A 22335-nucleotide genomic window follows, 5' to 3' on the forward strand; every position below is an offset into this window, starting at 1 on the left:
TTTGAAACATAAGCTATCCTAAAGTACTAAGTAGGGTTCGCTTGTGTCAGCTACAGATAGTTTATGGTCCAATGTTTTCATGCACGAGTTCTTGGCTATTATGTTACCATAGTTACTAGGTAAACACTTGAGCTACTTGTGAGAAGAAACTTGCAATAAATTGCTACTTTAGTTACATGAATTATTAATTCTGTCAGATATTTAGAGAGAATATATTTCTGTATGATAGAACAAAATTCATACAATCACTAATGTGATGCCTGCATGGATCAGGATGGGACGGGATGGGACGTGGTGGGACGTGGTGGGACATAATGGGACAGACATGTGCAATGCTATATGCCCCCAATTTTATGACTGGGTATGAAGATATAACTGTATTTACCCTGCCCAGGGAAGTCAACACATTCCCTCTAACTGTCAGTAAGAAGGTGGGCTTATTACAGGACAAGGAATAGTATTATTGTATTAATTGGTTTACTGGAACTGCAATACATGTGGGATAGGGGAGGAGGGCTTATCACAAGGGGTATGCTGAGTATGGTAAATGTGTTGTAGGAGTAAATAAAAATATGTGTAAACTGTGCTACACAAAGAGACGAGTAATGTTTCACACAAACAATTGGGTATGATCATGTTAATCTGTTATAGACAGGGACAATTACTACCGATATTTAAACAAATTTAAACAATCCTTATTCAGTGATACATCATTCATTTTTTGTCAATGTTTTGAATACTGAAACATAACACATCCATCACTCCTGTACCTTCCATGTTTAACACAGAAAATGTCAGCCAACAACAGTTAGAGATAAATACGTTGTTTTATGATTGTGTTTTCTTCAGCACCGATGACAAACTTATCTAGTAGTAAGACAACCCACATCTACACAAAAACAATAATTGCTTTACAATCCACAGAGACCAGGCTGGGACAGAAAATTGTGTGAGTGCCCTTCTCCACTCCCTCTCCAACCCCCTCCCCACCCCCTCTCCAACCCCCTCCCCACCCCCTCTCCACACCCATCCCCTGGGCGTATCACAGGGGAAATGTAGTATGGTGATCCTATCTCTGATACAGAATATAATTATAAAAATCCACACTCCCTGCTGCTACATCCCTTTCCATCTTCAAACTCAAGGCCAAGCCAAACAAAATCACGGACATTCAGAACCCTTTGGACTATCATTCCTTCTGCACTACTTTCTCTTCCCCCAGGTCCACATTCCCTATTTTCTGCTATCCAGATTACCCTGACCACACATGACCCGTAACATCACTGACCTTTAAAAAGCTTAATTGACCCGATGGCCTTAGTGACCTCTGACCTTTCCCTGGGATCTGTGTCCCCCTTATCTCCCTTCTTGACCTTCACTGTTTAAGGCCAAAACTACCAAGAGTGCTCTTGACACTATCAGCTCCATCAACAGCTCTACCTGTTTAATTACTGGGTACATGTTTAAAATTTTTAGCCTTTTGCCTGATGGTTATCGTTCAACATCAGGGATCCTGTTTAATGGGTTTTTTACTTGAAACTGTAACAGATAGCCATTTAATCCAGAGTCTGTAAAATATCTTCATCAAAGGCATCATGTCAAACACGGAACTGCCCCACACTACTTCAAGCCCATATAATTTGTAACAGCACACAAGATCAACACATAATATAGAAGGAAAGAAAAAAAAAAGCTGATAAGTCTGGAATGTTGACATCAGGCTGTATAATACCTTATTGTGACAGACGTTAGGCTGTTTGATACCTTATTGTGACAGACTTAAAGCTATATGATACCTTATTGTGACAGACTTAAGGCTGTATGCTACCTAATTGTGACAGACTTAAAGCTATATGATATCTTATTGTGACAGACTTAAGGCTGTATGATACCTTATTGTGACAGACTTAAGGCTGTATCATGCCTTACTGTGACAGATTTAAGGCTGTAAGCTACCTAATTGTGACAGACTTAAGGCTATATGCTACCATACTTTAACAGACAGAAGGCTTGTGATACCTTACAGTAAATCATGCTGACTGCGTTCATCTCAAAAGATCTGGAATCTTGTAGATTCAAACTTTTGATTACAGTAAACATTAATTTTTTTAGCTGAATGCTTGTTTCAGCACTTTTGACATTGAAAGAATTGCATTAAGATATGATTGGGTTTTTGTAGTTTCAAATATGTGGATGTTTTAATTCATCATTCAGATAATTTACCACAATGTGATATTGCACTCATATTCCATAGCACCAAATTTAGTGCCTTTTAAAGGAAAACTTAAAGCAATTTCATACTGAATTGCTTTTCAAAAATTTAAAATCTATGCCAACTTCAATTTACTGACACAGCAAAGCCTTACATAGCAGCAGAGGAACATTGTTATGTGGCATTCCTAAACAGACACCACGGAGTACAGCTCTCAGACAAATCAATTAGTTAATATTGGATATCAGTTATATTAGTACAACAAAACCTCGACATTCTTTTCTTCATGGATTTTTCTTGGTGCAAATATGTCAGAATACGACAGACAGCTTTACCTAATGAGCAATCACAATGCGATCTATAGCTTAACAAAGACATGACATCAAAACGTCTCATTTGAACTTCTCCCACCTACTAATATAGAACATTTCTGTGTTAAAACTTCTATATCTACAAATCTTAACTTACCTGAAATAAGCCCACCAACATTTGTTACAGAAGTGATACCAATAAATGCTATGTCAGATATTGTCTGGTAATATCCCCATCTCTACTTTATCTATATGAAAATACAAGAACTGTTGCCCCAATGATAAAACTGTTGTCCTTCGTCACTAGGAAAGACGAGGAGAACTGTTGCCCCAGTGATAAAACTGTTGTCCTTCGTCACTAGGAAAGACGAGGAGAACTGTTGCCCCAGTGATAAAACTGTTGTCCTTCATCACTAGGAAAGACGAGGAGAACTGTTGCCCCAGTGATAAAACTGTTGTCCTTCGTCACTAGGAAAGACGAGGAGAACTGTTGCCCCAGTGATAAAACTGTTGTCCTTCGTCACTAGGAAAGACGAGGAGAACTGTTGCCCCAGTGATAAAACTGTTGTCCTTCGTCACTAGGAAAGACGAGGAGAACTGTTGCCCCAATGATAAAACTGTTGTCCTTCGTAACTAGGAAAGACGAGGAGAACTGTTGCCCCGGTGATAAAACTGTTGTCCTTCGTCACTAGGAAAGACGTGGAGAACTGTTGCCCCAGTGATAAAACTGTTGTCCTTCGTCACTAGGAAAGACGTGGAGAACTGTTGCCCCAATGATAAAACTGTTGTCCTTCGTCACATAGAAATAGGTGAAAATCCGCGGCTGCTGTGATAAACTTAAGTCAAATATTTTCAACGAATAAATGTCAAATAAGATCTCCACTAAAAGTTCCAGGTTTACAGTAAATTATTTCAGCCTTGAACATGACATGGCAAATTCTACGTCTTGTATCTAGAATAAAATTATTGTTTTTCATTTTTTTTTTTTTTTTTTTAAATTTTTAAAATATTCTGTGATAATGTGATGAAAGTACTTTCAATGTGTGGAGTTTATGATATAAAACTTCTATATCTAATGTAACATGTGTGTAATTCTGCATCTTTACAGTTTTTGTCTTCGAAGCAGGACATCATATGGAGGTAATAAAGTTGTCAGTTTGTACTTTACGAAACCAGTTATACCATAAAACACAAGAAATCTTGGTGTAAATGAACTAAACTAGATGGAGCAATCTGACCCTCATGTCGACCATTCCCTAAGGGGCTGAATCTGATCACATCAACAATTTTATAATCAACGTCATGTCTGCTCGTACATTATGCTTGTCTTGGAAAACTCTAATTTTTGTAATTAGCCAAAGATTTTGTACCCTAAAGGTGCAGAGTAGTTTGAAGATATCAGTTTTAATCACGATATTTTCTTCTCACACTACCAAATTAAAACTGTGAAAATGTTTTGTCACCATGTTTGTTTACATGTGTGTACAAGTTGCACAAGTCAACTCCTATGTAAATTACCAATCACAGGAATGATAAATTTTATGCAACATCTGTTTCATGTGTTTCTAGCAAAATTTAAAATCACAGTTTATTTGACTGTTGCGAGCGGAGAGACGCTCGATGATTCACGTGAAGTCGATCACACCTGTATTTAATAAGTATACACCTGTAATACAGGTATCCAAACCAGGTGTTTAACTGAAGGTTTTACCTGGGTGACTTCTGGGAAATAACTTCCATATCATGATGAAGTTTATTAAAGTTTAAGCAAAACATACAACAATCCTCTCCACTTTTTTATTAAATATAAAACACTGGATAAAGTTTTACAGGCTCTGTCAAGTTTTCAGGACGAAATTGTCTAAATCTGGTCTGGTATAAGTTGTTATGTATGCTGGGTTAGGGTTTGGGACTAGCGATACTTGATGGCAGTGTTGTCAGTCTAAATCCATATGGAATAATGTATAAAAGTTTAAGTTGTGTTCAAGAAATAAAACTTTTGAAGAATCAAAATATTTCAATTTAACATAAGATACATTTCTTTTACAAAGATTGTAAAATTGATTTCCTTGTCACAAAATTATAGAAATAATTTTAAAAATTTAAAATTTCCATCTTCCACTAGTTCAGGATTCCCCGAATGCCCGCCAGGTGATGGAGTCCAGACATACATCCCTGGGTCTGTGTATCTGTGGCCCACAGCTTCCTCAACACATCAGTCTAATAGATGTCAATCAACCATTCAACAAGTGTTATGGGAGACTGGAGCTCGAACGACAGGCTCTAAGGAGGAAGACTAGAGCTCAAAAAACAGGCTCTAGGGAGGGTGACTCAAGCTCACAGGACAGGCTCTAAGGAGGAAGACTAGAGCTCAAAAAACTGGCTCAAGGGAAGGAGACTGGAGCTCACAGGACAGGCTCTAGGAAGATAGAATGGGGCTCAAACAACAGACTCTAGGGAGGGAGACTGGAGCTCAAGGGACAGGCATCATGGAGGGTGACAGGAGCACACGGGACATGCTTCAGAGAGGGAGACTGGAGCTCACAGGACAGGCTCCAGGGAGGGTGACAGGAGCGCACGGGACATGCTCCAGAGATGGAGACTGGAGCTAACAGGACAGGCTCCAGGGAGGGTGACAGGAGCGCACGGGACATGCTCCAGAGAGGGAGACTGGAGCTCACAGGACAGGCTCCAGGGAGGGTGACAGGAGCGCACGGGACATGCTCCAGATAGGGAAACTGGAGCTCACAGGACAGGCTCCAGGGAGGGTGACAGGAGCGCACGGGACATGCTCCAGAGAGGGAGACTGGAGCTCACAGGACAGGCTCCAGGGAGGGTGACTGGAGCACACGGGACAGGCACCGAGAATGGGAGCTCCTGGGAAGAAGACTGAAGCTCACAGGTTTTGGGAAGGCAGACTGTTTTGGATTGATGGTCATGTAGTCAGATTGGTAGTGTATATTCTTGAAATACAAACCCAAATGATGTACACATCTGTCAGTAATCATTTTTAATAACAACAATATGTACAACATACTAAACACCATGCACGCCAGCACCGCCATAAAGAAAAAAGACGGGAGGTCACTCTATGTCTCTGCCATGATGGCTCATAGGATTGTAGGGAGGGCGGGATTTTTTAATTTTTTGTTTTTAGGATACAAAGACGGGTGTAGGTACCACTTATACATACTAAAGTTATGGTAAGTATTACATTAAGAAAATTGGTTTTACAAGAAAAACCTCAAATCTAATTGATAGGGTTTAGTTTATAGTTACTTAAGTCATGGCGGAAACATGTCAGCGTCGACAATTCTTGGAAAAACAGATTCTTATAACATTTTACATAAAGATGAATCACATGTAAATGACAATAAGTCCATCCACTACCACTGTTTAGTAGATAAACCCCAACTTTCCTTCAAACATCTAGAATCGGCCTCTGGTCTTATTGGAAGATAAATATGATGCATTACATCAAACTTTAACTTTTTTACCTATCAGAATCACCAACAACGCTAATGGGAAACCTACATTTTAGTCACTTGATGTTTCATTTTTTGGTGATCAAGGATTAGTATCTCCCCGTCTAGAGCCATTACTGGCATTAGACGTTAGTGCAATCATGCATGACGAAGGTTACCGGCATGTTACGATACGAACAAGTCACCATAAACGCACTGACAGCATTTATCAAGAGAAATCATCACTCAAGTAAAAAATCATTGATGGCGCAATTATCGGTTTTAACCAACAACATGGTCACTGTAGACTCTTTTCTATCGTTAAGCTTTCTTCTGTGATTAAAACGTTATGATGACATTGTTTTTTTAGCCTTACCTTCAAAGTGCTTAGGTCGTAAGGACAGAAGCTCATCGTGTTATTACGAAAGTTGTGACTGAAATGTTTCGTAATCTCGCAAATATTCGTTCCACTAAGATGTTTTCACAAATCCAAAATTAACATCTGATCCTGTCTCTGAGAGAGTTTTAATCCGTAAAACAAAATGTCACACTTGTGCTCGTTAGGATACGAAGAATTGAATTTAGAGTTTAGCCATTCTACAAATGTCAGGCACTACAACGACTTCTACCTGATTCACTATAATCACATGGAGAGGATGCTTCACACGGATCCACAATCTTGGTTAAGATAATGTTTGCTGCTTATGTATAAATCAGTAATCCAGTCAAACATCAATGTTGTCCAGAACAAATGTATCTTTTGGCGTAGACTCTAACGAAGGACATACAACAATGAAGGTGAAAGTGACGAAGCTTGTTGATACAAATTACCACGGAAAACTGTCACCCGACCTTCTTAGCCTTCTTACATCTACAATCCAGTTGGTTCTCACCTACCCTGTTATACTCCACAAATCAAACAACTTATAAAAAATGTATGACACCCCTTCATATTTCCCAAGTTTCCCTGGCAAGCTGATGCTACGGTCTGCTGCTCAAAGTCATCTGCATCTTTACAATGTTTTGTGTTAATGGAAAATAATTGGATCCAGTCAGCTCAGTACAGTCTCACATGACTGACCACCATTATTGGGATATCTATACCTGCCGAGTATGTCACGGCTGGATGGTTTCATGGCCGATCAGCGTAGCGTGTCTTTAATATTGATATAAGCCAGTATCCAAATTTCTACACACACTAAGTGGAGAGATTCTCACAAATACCACTCATCCAGTCAGTAAATGCTGAGTAAAGCGACGTTCACACCATATTGTAGTGAGATATTATCATAATCGCTGAAGCGTGTAATTTTCTGGAGACAATCTAAAAAAAATATCTTCAGAACCTTATTTACCAAAGTCTGATGACTCAATTAAGAGAGAAAATGACATCGATTTTCTACCACGATCGAGTAACATATGTGAAATGCCTGTTTAGTATACAAAATGTACTGAATATAATGTGTCACACAGCCGGTGACACGTGTTTATACTGCTACATTTCACACACCACCCCGTAACATACAAAACACCCTATTAGCTATTCAAAACATAGAGAATATTTTATCTTTTTTTTTTCAGGGTGAAATTTCCACATGGCAACAGCATCGCTGTAATCATCACTAACACTATTCCCTACAGACCTGCTGAAACAACGGGCATGAATGTTTAATGGCAAACCATATTTCTACCTCGGGTAGACACACATGTCAAACTATTATCTATTATTTTACTCATGAATTATCAAAGACTGCTTGCTTTCCACATTGTTTGTTTTAATAAAAACTTTTTGTTTAGAAGGTAAGACTTCATGTCCATTCCTAGAGTATTGTATCACAGCTTTGTTTCCATTGAAAGAAATTCTATAGTGTCCATTTTTCATTGAGAAAATATGGTGTTTTACCTTTCAAGCAGAATGGTTTTCAGAACATGTAAAATAATGATTTCATCCTCAGATCTCTCTTGGTTTTAGGTTGAAATCTTCATGCTTACTCATTCTAAACCAATGAAAATTAAGGGTTGAAATCTTCATGCTAACTCATTCTAAAACCAATGAAAATTAAGAGTTGAAATCTTCATGATAACTCATTCTAAAACCAATGAAAATTAAGGGTTGAAATCTTCATGCTAACTCATTCTAAAACCAATGAAAATTAAGGGTTGAAATCTTCATGCTAACTCATTCTAAAACCAATGAAAATTATTCTAAAACCAATGAAAATTAAAGGTTGAAATCTTTGCTAACTCATTCTAAAACCAATGAAAATCTTCATGCTAACTCATTCTAAAACCAATGAAAATTAAGAGTTGAAATCTTCATGCTAACTCATTCTAAAACCAATGAAAATTAAGAGTTGAAATCTTCATGCTAACTCATTCTAAAACCAATGAAAATTAAGAGTTGAAATCTTCATGATGACTAAAATCAATGGAGACTGGAGGCTGAAATCTCCACAATAACTTTAACCAATAGAGAATGGAGGTAGAACATAAACTGGACTCCAGATATAGCCAGACAAAACCATAAATTATCTTAATGTCAAATTTTTAGGTGAAGTTTTATCATCAGAAACTGGTTGAACGAGACAAATTATGACTCACTTCACATAGTAGAAGATGCGTGGAGTAGTTCCTCTCACCCATGAAGCATCCATCACTTCATTATAAACAAGTTGTATTCAGCTATAAAGTTTCAAACAATATCTGCCTCCCTTGTTTTTTTTTTTTTTTTTATATATCGCTTAACAAACACAAGTGACATTTAACAGCTATCAACTGACTTAACAATTGTCCCTCTGACACCAATTTTTTGACGTTTTTTCTTATCTTTATTTCTTGTTATTTGACAAGGTTACTTGTTGAACCTGTTTCACACCTGATGCAGAAATACATCAATAAAATGACAGTAATTGTCTTTATATTTCTGTTATACCATACTTTCAAAACATTTGATGAAACTATGTGAAATTGTAATGTATATTTGTAGTGTAACTGGTACAGAAAACATCTGTTGCTACCTGTATCACAGGTAACACCTTGTGATATCTGCACACAGGTGACTGTAAATTCTCAGGTATGAAATATACAGGTAGATCATCTTTCCATGTCATCATAATGCACAGAGAATCACAGTGTGGGAGATGTTACACGTACATTCTCTATAGATGGAGTAAATATCGTCTATAATATATCACTTGGCTAGAGAGAACTTTAAATCAAACTGTCCATCACAAGACTTTGGTAAACCAGAAGTAGTGGCATTGCAATAAACCATGAACTCTGTTTCAACATGGTTTTTTTTTCATTTCTTCAATATCTTTGATTCCTTTTTTGGGGTGTTCACTGCCTACCTAGAATCTAAACTCCGATTTTAAAGACATCAGGACTCTTAATCCTGAAAAATCTATTTAACTTATAATTCTTTCTTCTAGTTGTGTTGTGTTGGAGGTTAAAAAGACAGGAAATCTTTTACCCAGCAAAACCCACATGAAACAGAAGGGCAGGTGAACCTAACATTGTCGTGATTAATCAGTTATTGAATTCTGGTCACTTAGGCCTTAAGGCAAGTTAATTAAGCACTATACTACAATATAACCAAACTTTAATGCTTACCTGCATATTTAGACAATCTGAAAATTTTTAATGTGTGTGTATAATTTGATTTCTACACTAAAGTGATCCCCTGTTATATCTAACCAAGCAATTAACGTCTCCAGTTTTATCATCATCAAACATCTTAAATAATTCTTTTTCTTAATTTAAATTTTCCCCTGAAGGAAGGGAAATCAGTGCTAAATTTCAGAACATTTACATTAGAATGATGAAAGTTAAAAAGAAAATTCAACAGGTGTATAAGAAGTTGTCAAATGCAGACAGATTTACATCTCAGGTCTGTAAATTTAATCTATAATTCCAAATTTGTTTTAAACTGCTGTGCACATATTGCATCCTTCATAAAATCTGTTTCCCTAAACAGAAATTGATCTGTGTCATTGGGTGTACATAGTAGAGAAACTGACTGTGGTATGTGCATCAACCATGAAAAGATGAAAAAATACTAAATTCCTTTCCTAACGTGAGAAAATACACAGATTGTTAGGTGAAAATAAATGTAAAAAAATGTCTGTGAATCATCAGCATTTTGATATTCACACAGGAAAACTTAAAACAGATGAATTCAATATACAGTTCTATAACCATTTAAGTATTTTTAAATTGACAATAAGAAGGGTACCACATCTCACTGCTACCAATACAAATTAGTATTTACTGACTCAGACTTGTGAAAATGAATTTTAAAATGTGAAATGAAAGAAAATTGCCCAATTACTGCGTGCGATTTGCTGCATAAAGTCGCTTAAGGGCACATCGGTTTATCACATTGTAAAACTAGGACCTTGATGAAAGCTCAGTCAACTTCCAATCAGATTTTTACTAAGATTTTTTTTAAATTACTTAAATCAAACCTATCTATTCTATCACTAACATGCCGGAACAGCACTTTACAAATATTTCTTTTCTGCTCCTGTATATTTGCAAAAATAAGTAATGGGACTTTGCCATCAGACTCAGTTATAATCTTCCACTTGAATTTATTTTAAATAACGTTTAAGAGTTTCACTTCAAACAATTTTGCTACCAAGAGAAAATTTCCTTACTAAAAAGACCAAGTAACAGGAAAAGAGGACATATTTGTCTGGCTAGAGTTACCTTTCTTGTCTATGAATTGGTTCATAACTCAATCAGATATTTTTGTGTGTTCTGTACAGTATCTCTACTTAGACACTAACATTTTTTCTGCATCAGTTAAATGTTTTGGTAGCCTCTAATTTTTGTTGGGTGTTCACGTCTTTGTCCCCTTAATGATTGCAGGATCTTTATATCATTATCACCATTTTTAGTCATCTGAATTCTTGGTGGTGTTCTTATATATTTATAATCTTTGTCACCTAAATGTTTGGTGCAATGCATTCTTTACATCTTTGTCAATAAAATGTTTGGTGGGTGGAGAAAGGAAGGTGGCTTTAATCTTTGTCACCTAAATGTTTGGTGCAATGCATTTTTTACATCTTTGTCAATAAAATGTTTGGTGGGTGGAGAAAGGAGGGGGGCTTTAATTTTTGTCACCTAAATGATTGGTGCAATGCATTCTTAAAATCTTTATCAATAAAATGTTTGGAGGGTGGAGAAAGGAGGTGGGGGGAGGTCTTTAATCTTTGTCACCTAATTATTTTGTGAGTCCTTTAGATCTTTGTCAAGTAAATGTTTGGTAGAGAATGTATATTGTTGTCGACTAAAGGTTTGGAAGGATGACACTGGCAGGATTTTTTACTTTTACATCAGACGGTTTTCAACATTAAAGTCCATGATAAATCTTTACAGGAAAATGGTATTTAAATGTCACAACGATATAAAAACAGCAATAGTTTTAATTTTCTTGTGAACATTTAAATACATCAGTTCTCAATTAAACACACAGATTCACCATTCAATATAACACAACGTTATCTCCAAATGAATATAAATGGAGATATTTACGCTGAAAGGACTTGTGAACTATATAAGACAAACAATAAAAAAAATGTCCTTTTACCTTTATGCATATTGATGGTCTCAGCTGATTACTAAAACAGCATTTGTAGCAGTAACTTTGAAAAAAACATGGAAATTTACTCTAAAGTTCATGATTTATGAAAGTTTACAGTCAAGCAACTTTTCATTGTAAGTGTTTCTAATTTAGATTTCTGAGATTCCCTTCTTTTACAAACTTTTTAAAAAAAATACAGTAGAATGGAGTCTATTCGTGAACTGGTTGCAAGGACTAAAACTTTCTCAATATCTAACAATAGTATGTACAGTGTTTTTATCATACAACTAATACCTTATCAAATATTCCTCCATGATATCCTTGTAAAGAATTTTGCTGTATTCACCTTGGGAATTATAAATGAAGGCAAAAAAATGGTTTTATTGAAATAAAATTTGTCTTCTTAAACTGAATTACTATGATGTAATGCATTACAACAGAGGGTTTCAGCAATAGGTTTTGAATTCAGTTCAATATAATGTCATTTTAAAGCGGGAAAATAACAGGTCCACATTGTTATACAGAGACGCTGACCTTCACAATTAAACCTTAAAATGTTAAAAAAGTCTTTTGATTTTCATGAAAAAATGCAACTGTTATAAAAAGTGAAATTACATGAACATACAACAATGAGAAATATGTAAAATTAATTGATATTACTTCAGCACAAGTTTACAAATCTGAATCATAACGAGACAGCAAGCATTGTTCTTATACAACAAACTAGGGCAGAAATATTTCTGTAATATTCTAGCTGACTCAACAACCTTGGGTAAAGCCAGATTATAGCGGTAAGCAGGTACCTTTAATTTTCCTCACCCCTGTGTTAATCTTTAATAGTCTGTCTTATGCCTTGATCCTCCACTGAATACAAACATTTAGAAGAATAGAAGTGTTAGAAGGGAGCCGATTTACTCCCATGTTAACCCCTGTTAAGTGAGGGTGCCATTGTATCCTGGGGCGGCTGAATTTCTCAAACAATGGCTGAAACGTAATAGATAAAGACTATGGTGTTAAAGTGCCGTTATTTCAATGCAGATTAATCCTGTACCGACAAACTTCAGGGTCGCAAAGAGGCTTATGTAGCCCAGATCTTGAAGCCTGCTGACCAAGAATGAGCGCCAACCTCAGAACATATCACAACAGTTTTTGAACAAACACTTTCAACCTCAAACCAAAGAGTCTTCCCCAGTACAAAATACACTGGAAGGCCCAGAGCTATCCTGTGAAGATATTCGTCCTCAACTTTGAAAACGTTCAGAAAACTAGATAAAAATCTTGACAAAATTTGAATGAATAAAAGAATGATATAGTTAATATAAAACTTTATCTGAACTGAAGTCATTACTATTCTAAAAGTTATACTGAGAGTAAGATAGGACACCACTGACTCTCTGGTACAAAAGTAGACTAGACTAGAGATCCAATGTTGAATGGCCAACCAGAACTTCCTGAATGGATTTGTGATAACCAGCAATGTAAAATTCAAAACCTCAGTCTATATGTATGTGTTAAAAAAGGTTCAACATAATACTGTTTATGGTGGATGTCGCCATAAAAAACACAGTAAAATCACTTTATACAAAAACTAAGAAATAAATCAAGGGAGATAACTCAAAACTGTTTATTGGATTTGACAGTTACAACCACTATCAACCAAACAGTTGACCTTTGACCTAACCCATGTTCAGGACACTGTGTGGTTATCTTATCTAATATTGAAGAGGACCAGAGTTATACACGAATACTTATCTATGTTGTGACTTGACAAGACCCTCTGTCACCCTTATCATTACATAGGCATATATTTATTGTAACTAGGTCTAATCCTTGTCATAATGTAGGTAAACCATCATATGAGGATCTTTTATGATGCTTTCGTATTCCTCACTCCTCCACCCCCCATCCCATTCCAACTCCACCAACCATTGATTTAAAACAACATAAAGTACTTGTTTCTCTTACATTGGGATTTGACTTTTGAGCAGAGTGACCAACTCAATTCTACCCTCCTTATTACAGTTCCTTATGGTATGTATATATATACATATGTGTTAGTCCTGTGACAGCATCAGGTCCTCATTAATACTTGTTGAATCTGATACTCAGTGACCAATTTACATAGAAATCCATACAATAATTTCCCTATATGCTACCAATAATCCCAGACCAGATTTTTAGATATACAGGTCACAGCGACCTACTTTACATGTCAGCAACTCTCCATCTGCCATATCGTCCAACTTTGTATACAAAACACACTTACCTGAAAAGACAAAAGAAAAAAACCTATTAGCAATTTACTGGAACTTTTTTTTATAAATTATCGTAATCAAATGCTTATTCATGTATAATGACATTTGTCTGAATTTAACATCACCAATACAAATTTAATACAGGGTCACAAAGGTTAACATATCATACAAGGTCATAAAGGTTAACATATCATACAAGGTCACAAAGGTTAACATATCATACAGGGTCACAAAGGTTAACATATCATACAGGGTCACAAAGGTTAACATATCATACAGGGTCATCTTCCAGGGTCACAAAGGTTAACATGTCATACAGGTTCACAAAGGTTAACATATCATACAAGGTTACAAAGGTTAACATATTATACAAGGTCACAAAGGTTAACATATTATACAAGGTCACAAAGGTTAACATATCATACAAGGTCACAAAGGTTAACATATTATACAAGGTCACAAAGGTTAACATATTATACAAGGTCACAAAGGTTAACATATTATACAGGTTTACAAAGGTTGAGATTAAACAGTGTCAGGGATGTTAACAAATTTGCTTTTGAGAAACTACAGTTTGCCGTTGAAATATAAAGACATCAAGGGATAGTTTAAATTCTATTTAAAACAGGTTCTGAAATCACAGCTTTAATATCATGAACAATTATTTACTTTTCATGAACACTGATTACAAATAAGATTGAAATGAAAAAAAAAAAATAAAGGTTCCCAACCCCCAAGTTGATATGATTCACACAGGTTTTTGAACCATGGAAAAAATATCAGGATTGGTGGGAGAGTTTATTGTAGAAAACGGCACAACAGAATCATAATGCATTTATATAATCTATAATCTGTATCACTGAAGTGCTATTGAAGCCAATCTAACATGATAAGATATCAGATTAGGGAGCTCTTTAGAACAATTTCTGTGTGTGTGAGGGGTACAACACAAATTCAAATCAATTTAAATACTGAGAACTGCTAATGTTAGACGTCACTTTCCATCTTGAAACAAGACATCAAAATCTACATTGAAATATAATAGGCAAACAGGTTTTGACAGATAAGTATCGCATGAGTTAGCCGTCAATTACAAAACAAACAGATTTAACCATCTTCTCACTTATACAGGGCTGGGAGTGGGGGACTTAATAAACCATATCTCAACTCAGATACCAGACCCTGGAAAAACACCCTAATCCAAAATGCAGACACCACAAATGACCTCTGACCTTGACCTTCAACCTGTTCTGGTTCTTTTAAGTGTTTATCTGAATCTAGTTCCACCCATTGACTTTGCATGAAGGAGGAAGACTCAGATTGTTGGGTAACGTGCATTGATCTTGTTTTAGCTTGTCGCTACTTGCCAAAACCATCGGCACAAACCACATTGCGAAGTAGAGAGTTTTATATCGGAACATATGTGTACATGAGATGGCTTTAGGAAAACATGCCAGATAAATTGTACAGTATTCTCAAGACTGGACAAGCCATGAATCACACAACAATGCACTGTTAGATAACAACACTGTCAGCCTCGGCCAAAGTGTCAGCAGTGTTACATTACATCCGATTCAACTTCCCATCCCAGATATAGCTCTCCTTTTTTATTTGATTTCTAAATAATTTCAACTAACTTCCTATAACTTATAAACAACAATGTATTCCAATGAGTCTCAAACACATAAATCCTTCGAAACTGTTAAGAATTAATTAAGTAAAAATACAAATTTTGTGAAAAAAGAAGTAAATGATTTGTTGTGACCTTTGACACTTGGGACACCCAACTCCATTTAATGTTTGTATATACATGGTTTCCATGGAGATAAGCAGCACCAACAACTGCCAAACAGGTGTTACCTAAGGCAGAGATTTTCTACTGCTTCCTTACATCATTATGACTCTCAAGTGTGTTATCTGTCATTACGTGCAAAATAATCAGAAATTACACACTATTTTAACATTAACTGTAATTTGGTAAATTACCTTGAAGTGCATCAGAAAGTAAAAAAGAACCTGCATCACCTGATCTGCTTTTTTCACTGTGTAAAATTACAAACCAGTCTGTGATGCTTGTTTTTTCTGTAAAATAACTCCACTGATAGCACATTCACGGTAATCCCTACACTTTAAATCTCTAATGTTTTCATGAAAAGTGATTTGTACATAATCTATAACATTTCACTATTAACATGCTTACATGATGATCTGTGGTAAAACTTGAAACACAACTTTCTTTATCTTAGTTCACTAGTCCCTTTAATTACTTATACCCCTCATTCTGAATCCAATCCAATATACCATCCACGTCATCAAACCTCTTCTCCATAGTTCCCCACCCAAGATCCCACCCAAATCACCCAATCTCTTCTCCTCAGGTTTCCATCCAACATCCCACCTAAATCACCCAATTTCTTCTCCTCAGGTTTCCATCCAACATCCCACCCAAATCACCTAATCTCTTCCATGGTCCCCACTTAAGATCCCACCCAAATCACCCAATTTCTTCTCCTCAGGTTTCCATCCAACATCCCACCCAAATCACCCAATCTCTTCCATGGTCCCCACTTAAGATCCCACCGAAATCACCCAATTTCTTCTCCTCAGGTTTCCATCCAACATCCCACCCAAATCACCTAATCTCTTCCATGGTCCCCACTTAAGATCCCACCGAAATCACCCAATTTCTTCTCCTCAGGTTTCCATCCAACATCCCACCCAAATCACCCAATCTCTTCCATGGTCCCCACTTAAGATCCCACCGAAATCACCCAATTTCTTCTCCTCAGGTTTCCATCCAACATCCCACCCAAATCACCCAATCTCTTCCATGGTCCCCACTTAAGATCCCACCCAAATCACCCAATCTCTTCCATGGTCCCCACTTAAGATCCCACCCAAATCACCCAATCTCTTCCATGGTCCCCACTTAAGATCCCACCCAAATCAACAAATTTCCTCTCCTCAGGTTTCCATCCAACATCCTACCCAATCTCTTCTCCTCAGGTTCCCACCAAAGATCCCATCCAAATCACCCAATCTCCTCTATGTTCCCCAACCATGACACCTTTCTGATCCCCCAACCATGACACCTTTCTGATCCCCCAACCCTGAGCTATGTACATTATCACAGAATATAACTCTGGGACTTTCTTTTCAAATATCTCCTGAATTTCTGATAATATGATCTACTAAAAACATTATTTAATTACAACAAACAATTAATTGATCTGTAATTGGATCATTAAACAAAACCTGTTTTTGAAATTTAATTTTCACGACAAACTGTATCTGAGTTGAAAGCCATCTCAATCATATGACCTATAGATCAGTGTACTATTTGGCCTGATCAATAGTTTAATCCATCCATGATGTAATTATGGTATTTGAGAATATAAATGTCAGCCTTGGAACTAATCAACAAAAATTACGCCAAACTGTGACATGTTTTGTTTCACATTTTTGGAAAATTAGACAGGATGCTATGAGATCTTGTAATTAAAATTCAATCTAAAAAACAAATCTATATTTTTAAAAAAAAAAATGATTCGAAACATAAAATCCAAATTTGAGAACTGAATAAGAAGTTTAAAATAGAAAGTAAGCATAACATTTTTATTGTATATTTTACTGAGTAAAACAAAATCATTAGTTGCAAATTTCTGATATGTTTTACTGAAAATGCAAACCCTTTTTTGGAGAGACACAGTTTGTTGGACTTGAAATTTTCTTAACATCTAAAGGCAAAAATGAACCCATCAGTAGAAAGACATTTTACCTATATGAGTGTTTGATTATTCTAGTTTCACAGTCATCATTAAGAAATATTCTATTTCTTTGTGCATTATGATATGAGACATATTTAAAACCCGATAGGTTGCCTGTTGGTTCTGTTAGTGTATACCTGGTTCTCCTTTCAGAACATGACATTACTTACTTAGATTTACCAGGATTTACATGGCAGGTGTTGTCAATGAAGCAGAAGATGCTTACTCTTCTGGAACACCTGGTCTTATTCTGCTTGTACTTTTTTGGGAGTCGCTGTGTAAATCTTTCTTTTGTGCATATTTTGCCTCAGTTTTATTGAATTTGAGATTCTGATTATGTTGACATGTTGGTATTTTCTTGTTGTTTTTTGACAATCATAAGTAACAGATAGTTACCACATCAAGTCAATGGCAATGAAGACATATAAAATCCTTCAGACACAATAGCAGATTCCAATTAGTGGTGTGTTGTTCAATATCTATACAGATTCTCAACACACCAGACTATGGTTTAGGATTGCACAGGGCAGGTGCATGCTGAGTTATCACTATACGGTAAATAACATATAGTTATGATTACCCTTATTTTTCTTATGGTAAAATTCCTACAATTTAGATGGTTATTATATCTACCTTTGTACAAAAGTTGAATGTAACTGTCTTACAGTAGAAGTCCTTTGATTCTGATAGCCAATAAATATAAAGGAAACTCAGTATGATATTTAATGTTGACGTGTATAAGCCCGAGCCCAGTATACTGTATGGTAGAATGCCTACAATTGCCGAAAGTTCCTGAGTATATATATACAGAGCTCTATCAAATTTACTTTTCAGATGCATTATCATAAAAAATTTTGCCTCCAAAATCAAATAAAAATTGCACTCCCCTACAAACCTTAATGAGCATTACCTAGAAATTACTGAAATATGATAAATGCATGCATACTTTTTTCTGCACACAGAATAACATCTTGCACATACATCATGTAGAACTCTCCTACAAGAGAGACACATAAGTTATAGTATATGCCACATACATCTTTAAATACTGTCCATCTGATCGGTAGATCCCACACTGCAGTAACTGGGAATCTTTTCAATTTTTTTCTTATGTTACTTATGAGACAGCCGGACTCCAGATTTTTGAATGAAGTGATCAGTCGTTAATGAGGCAAGAAGATAATCAGACTGTCAAGCATGCTGGAGATCCTGATTCAAGGTCCATAAAAAGCTTGTCATTTAGTTTCTGCATCATTAACCGTGTGGCAGTTTGGCCTGGTGAATGGTAAGACAGATCTAATGCTTGGGTCTGGTTTGTGTAGTACACCCTCATCAAGTTCTTAGTCATGCATGACACGTCAGATTATCCCTGTAAAATATAGTTGTCTTTCTCGCCAGTCTAAGTAACAACATATTTCTTCTCCTTATCTTTTGGAACAAACAACAATTTTAAAAGATGAATATGGACTTTAAAACATTTACAAAGAAACATAGATTTAAAAAAAAAAAATTCAAAATTCTATACCGAAGATAAAATATCTTCTGAAACATAGTGATCAAATGTTTAGAATTGTTATACAATTTTAAACAAAGATGTTTGTTTTTGTTCTATTTATTTTGGTTAAGCTACCTGTTTAAAAGTAATACATTTGTTTTCTGTCTTGAGTAAAATATGATGAATGCTAACACTTACATCTTTTTTTTTTTCACAGGAAAATTTATAGAAATGACAAAAGTATAAAGATACAATATTTGATGTAATAATCGCCCATGTAATGTAAAGTAATACACTTCTGTTCGGACATAATGAGATTGAATATAAACCAACCACCTGCAGTCAGTACCTGGTTCGAACCAACGACCCAGTGGTGGAGGGATATTGATAAAGATGGTCAGGCACCTGAACTACTTGACTACCGCAGTCTGTTCCATCATTCAAAATATTTCTGTACATTTCTACTTTCATGATAAAAAATTTCTTACCAGTCAAGTTACCTAAATAACTTAAGGAAATAATTAAATTTGTTATTTTTGCAATCAAGGATTTCAGAATTTCTGGAGTATTGGGACACTGATAGAGGCAGCCTCACAAGATCTGGGTGTCTTTTTTATTTTGTTTGATACGGTAAATCATACAATTTCACTACACAAATACATCATAACACTGTAGCTCCAAGTCTTTTGACACAATAATTCAAAGGATTATGTAATTCAAATATGAATATGAGAATTTAATAAAGTTTTACTGCAAATACATGCATCATTGTCATTCTGTAAAGTAAAAACTCTGTGTGATCTTTCTCCAACATATGTTATACACAGCTGTTTATCTTCAACAATACGACTATAGGTTAAAGTCAGGTTAGGTGTTAAACGGAAACAATTCAAAACAAAAATATCTATATTTTTTTTCCGTCTTTGTCAGATAATCAATGGGTAGTTTTTATTTTTTTGAGTGTTGTTATTTGCTCAATATAATACGACAATGAAAGATGTTTACATATTTTGTTAACAGATCACAATTTTTCTTTCTTTTTCTAATTTTACAATATTTTTAAGAATTCTCAAACAAAATTTTACAATATATTTTCTTTAGTTCTCAATTGACAATCAATGCGTGAAGGCCAAGTTATGTTCCCAACAATAATGATGTATTGAAGTTTTTAATTTGGAGTGTATATTTGATTACAGTAGATAATTTATATAAAGAGTGACACAGTTATGTGACTTAGTAAATCAATGTACATATGTACACAATAAATATTATGAAATGTAAGGATTGAAGACTTTAGATCAAAGTAAATGTAATTAATTAATATTACATCAAAGTTTATCAAAAAATTAAAACTGCCTGTAGCAAAATCTGCTATAACATTAGAATAAAGATTTTAAGTATTATGATAAAAATCGTTGTAATTGAGAGCAGTCGGTTAATCAGCAGATATAATTCTTATCCAATTAGACTTGATATCCGATACACTAAGCCAGACATACAATTCAACCCAGTGATCCTAATCACACGTGGCACTTTCCCTAGTTAAGAGATGATTAGAACATGACAAAATAAAACCTCTGACGTATCACGTATCTGATCATACTCGGTGTCATGTTCACTCAGTAGAGAGATCATGTGACCGATACAACAGGTATCGTCTAACCTCTGACCCCAGTCTCAATTACTGAGATAAGGGAATTTAAACGACAAAGTTGAACAAAATAAAATAATCTTTCTATGTTGGTATTCCCATTTATTGACAAAAGACTCATCCATTAGATGTATTTGGAAGCTACCATTTTCATTAAGAGGGGTAGTTACTATGCATGTGTTTTGACAGATATTATATATGTGTAAAAACACTTTTAACACTTTAAAATTCCATTATGTCACTAGAAAATGACAGGTTTGGGTGTGATAGGATACCAATGACACTGTCGGAATTAATGCAATGCATGGGGTCAGTGCCAATACTAGGATTAAACAAAAACATTACATACACTAGTGACATACATTAGTTACCAACAACGTCAATACAAACTCAATTATCTCCCTTTAAAATTATAAAACTTCTCAAAAAAACCATCAATGATATTTGAAGTCACTTTTCAAATTTTTTTTTCTAATTTGAACCTTATTGGTGTATACAATACAAAACCTATTTTTCTGTTAATTAAATTCTCTGTTAATCATCATCAAGACATATACTGATTACCTGTTAAATGGCCTCATTGTGCAATTTCAGCAAAATTTCTCATCACAATATATGACTACCTTGAAATATCCTAAATGAATTTTGGATTTGAATATATTTTACTACAAAAGAACTCTTTCATAATACTATATAATTACATACCTGGACATACATTTTAGAAATTCATTTTGTCCTGAAGAATGATATTTTATGCAATAAGAGATTACACAAACCATCATATTTAGCATTAAATGACTACTCAGTACCTAATTACTGGGTCTGATAAATGGAAAATGTCAAGGATTTCAAGATAATTTCACACCAAATCATATGTTGATAAAGTGTTCTGAAAATGTTCAATGCATCTTTATAAACAAGAATCTACATCAATTGATGATATTATAAAATGGAAAGTTATTTGTGAAATAGCATTTTATAAAACGGTCATTATTAGAGTTTAAATTATCATAAAAGAAACTGGAAAATCTGATGTGAAGATTTTTTTTCATGTGCAATGTAAGTAAATTACTTCCTGTTTTTCTCTTCCGAGAAACATGATAAGATGAGAGAACCCAACACTCTTGAAGTTTAAGAAAGCGGCAACGTTCCTGAATGGATACCATGCGGTATTAACTAGTGTTCCTTGTTCTGTATGTAACATATTAGTAAAATAAAAGAATCTCAACAGCCAAGATGTTGAGATTCCTGTTTTTCTCTTGTAATAAGACCATGCCTGGTAATAAGCCCACCCACAACAAGTGGAATTTCAGAAGAAATGTCAACATGTTATATAATTGTCCTGTATTACGCCCACCCACGACTACTGAAGTTTCAGTAAAAACGACACCAAATGTTATATCATTATCCTGTAATAAGCCCACCTAATTGACTTTGAGTCCGTGGTTATGTTTTGCCTCCGAAGTTTTATACAGGATAATCACAGTGTGCAGAAAGTGTCTACTATGTCTTCTATATTGAGAGAAACCTTTATTGACACTAAGCTAGACTGACCCTTGTCTCTAGAATACTGAAATTGAAAACAAATTTGAG

General features: G+C 35.3%; 1 protein-coding gene and 1 long non-coding RNA gene across 2 annotated transcripts in view; one reads left to right on the top strand and one right to left on the bottom strand.

Moving 5' to 3' along the window:
- LOC132563011 (uncharacterized) overlaps positions 1-22335 on the bottom strand; it is a 141779-nt gene that overhangs the window by 69297 nt on the left and 50147 nt on the right. The gene's annotated exons all lie outside the window — the stretch shown is intronic.
- LOC132563013 (uncharacterized) lies at positions 18672-19848 on the top strand. The gene is made up of 2 exons (XR_009554783.1): positions 18672-18881; positions 19309-19848. It is a non-coding gene; the product is annotated as an uncharacterized LOC132563013 (long non-coding RNA).

The sequence above is a fragment of the Ylistrum balloti genome, unplaced genomic scaffold (assembly GCF_031769215.1).
Source record: "Ylistrum balloti isolate Yb309-2 unplaced genomic scaffold, AGI_CSIRO_Ybal_v1 Utg371556, whole genome shotgun sequence".
NCBI classification, from domain to species: domain Eukaryota; kingdom Metazoa; phylum Mollusca; class Bivalvia; order Pectinida; family Pectinidae; genus Ylistrum; species Ylistrum balloti.